Raw genomic sequence first — 2,801 nt, 5'->3', positions numbered from 1 at the left:
CTGTTCACCTCCTGCTGTTGCTTAGCAACAACTCGCAGCATGCAAAGCCAAAGGGCAAGCTGGGAGTTGTAGTTTTGCAACAGCTGGAGTTCCAACTACAACTCCCAGCATGCCCTTTGGTAGTCTGTGCATGCTGGGGGTTGTAGTTATGCAACAGCTGGAGGCCCATTTTTTCTTTGAAAAAGTGTGCATCCAGCTGTTGCATAACTACAACTCCCAGAATGCACAGACTTCCAAAGGGCATGCTGGGAGTTGTAGCAGTGTGCCTCCAGCTGTTGCAAAACTACAACTCTCAACATGCCCTTCGACTGTCAATGCATGCTGATTGTTGCAGTTTTGTAACAACTGGAGACACTTTGTTTGTGAAACCGAGTTTGTTACCTAACTCAGTGTTTTGCAACCAGTGTGCCTCCAGCTGTTGCAAAAATACAACTGCCAGCATGCACTGAGAGACTGTACATGCTGGGAGTTGTAGTTTTGCAACAGCTGGAGGCACACTGGTTGCAAAACACTGAGTTAAGTAACAAACTCTCAATGTTTTGCAACCAATGTGCCTCCAGCTGTTTTATAACTACAACTCCCAGCATGTATGGTCTGCCAGTGCATGCTTGGCGTTGTAGTTTTGCAACAGCTGGAGGTTTGCCCCCTGCCTACGTGAATGTACAGGGTACATTCACATGGGCAGGTTTACAGCTAGTTCTGCTGCAAGTTTGAGATGCTGCAAGTTTTCCGCCGCAGCTCAAACTCCCAGCGACAAACTCACTGTAAACCTCCACCCATGTGAATGTATCCTAAAAACCCTACACTACACTACACAAAATAAAAAGTAAAACACTACATACCCCTACACAGTCCCGTCCCCTCCCCCCCCAATAAAAAATAAGAAGAAAAAAAGTCTTGTACGGCACTGTTTCCAAAACGGAGCCTCCAGTTGTTGAAAAACAACAACTCACAGTATTGCTGGACAGCCACTGACTGTCAAGGCATGCTGGGAGTTTTGCAACAGCTGGAGACACCCTGTTTGGGAAACACTGCTGTAGGGTATTTTTGTGGCGGATTCAAATCCCCAATTTAGGCCTCAAATGTGCATGGCGCTCTCTCGCTTCGGAGCCCTGTCGTATTTCAAGGAAACAGTTTAGGGCCACATATGGGGTATCTCCGTGCTCGAGAGAAATTTTGTTAAAAATTTTGGGGACTTTTTCTACTTTTACCCCTTTTGAAAAGGTAAAGTTGGGGGCTACACCAGCCTGCTAGTGAAAAAAACTTTTTTTTTTACACTAACATGCTGGTGTTGCCCCATACTTTTAATTTTCCCAAGCGGTAAAACGAAAAAAAGACCCCCAAAATTTGTAACGCAATTTCTCCTTATGTGGGTGTAAAGTACTCTGTGGGCGCACAACAAGGCTCAGAAGTGAGAGCGCACTATGTACATTTGACGTATATTGGTTATTTGCACAGGGGTGGCTGATTTTACAGCGGTTCTGACATAAACGCAAAACAATAAATACCCATATGTGACCCCATTTTGGAAACTACACCCCTCTATACTATAGTGAGCCTTAACACCCCACAGTTGTTTGACAAATTTTCGTTAAAGTTGGATGTGAAAATGAAAACAAATTTTTTTTTCACTAAAATTCTGGTTTTACCCTACATTTTTCATTTTCACAAGGGAGAATAGGAAAAAAGACCCCCAAACTTTGTAACCCAATATGTGGATGTAAAGTGCTCTTTGGACGCACTACAATGCTCAGAAGAGAAGGAGCGACATTGGGCTTTTGGCAAGAGAAGGTGTCTGAAATTGAAGGCCATGTGTGTTTACAAAGCCCCCAAAGTGCCAGAACAGTGGACCCCCCCACATGGGACCCCATTTTGGAAACTACCCCCCTCACGTAATGTAATAAGGGGTACAGTGAGCATATACACCCCACAGGTGTCTGACAGATTTTTGGAACTGTGGTCCGTGAAAATGAAAAATTTGTTCCAAAGATCTGTCAAACACCAGTGGGGTGTAAATGTTCACTGCACCCCTTATTAAATTCTGTGAGGGGTGTAATTTCCAAAATGGGGTCAAATGTGGGGAAGGTCCACTGTTCTGGCACCACATGGGGCTTTGTAAACACACATGGCCTCCCACTTCCCACTATTCCAACCAAATTCTCTCACCAAACGCTCAATGGTGCTCCTTCTCTTCTGAGCATTGTAGTTCGCCAGCAGAGCACTTTACATCCACATATGGGGTATTTCCATACTCAGAAGAAATAGGGTTACAAATTTTGGGAGGCTTTTTCTCCAATTACCACTTGTGAAAATGAAAAATTTGGGGTAACACCAGCCTTTTAGTGAAAAAAAAAATCTAATTTTTAATTTTAACATTAAACTTTGGCAGAAATTTGTCAAGCTCCTGTGGGGTGTTAAGGCTCACTGTATGCCTTGTTACGTTCCTTGAGGGGTTTAGTTTCCAAAATAGTATGCCATGTGTTTTTTTTGCTGTTCTGACACCATAAAGGCTTCCTAAATGCGACATGCCCCCCAAAAACAATTTCAGCAAAATTTGCTTTCCAAAAGCCAAATGTGACTTCTTCTCTTTTGAGCATTGTAGTGCGCCAGCAGAGCACTTGACGTCCACACATGGGGTATTTCCATACTCAGAAGAGATGGGGTTACAAATTTTGGGAGCATTTTCTCCTCTAACCCCTTGTAAAAATGTAAAATTTGGGGGAAAACCAGCATTTTAGTGAAAAAATAAATAAATTAATTTACACATCTGACTTTAACGAAGTCGTCAAAAACCTGTGGGG

This window comes from Hyla sarda, chromosome 7 (genome assembly GCF_029499605.1).
Source record: "Hyla sarda isolate aHylSar1 chromosome 7, aHylSar1.hap1, whole genome shotgun sequence".
Taxonomy (NCBI): Eukaryota; Metazoa; Chordata; class Amphibia; order Anura; family Hylidae; genus Hyla; species Hyla sarda.
This window is presented reverse-complemented; position numbering follows the sequence as displayed.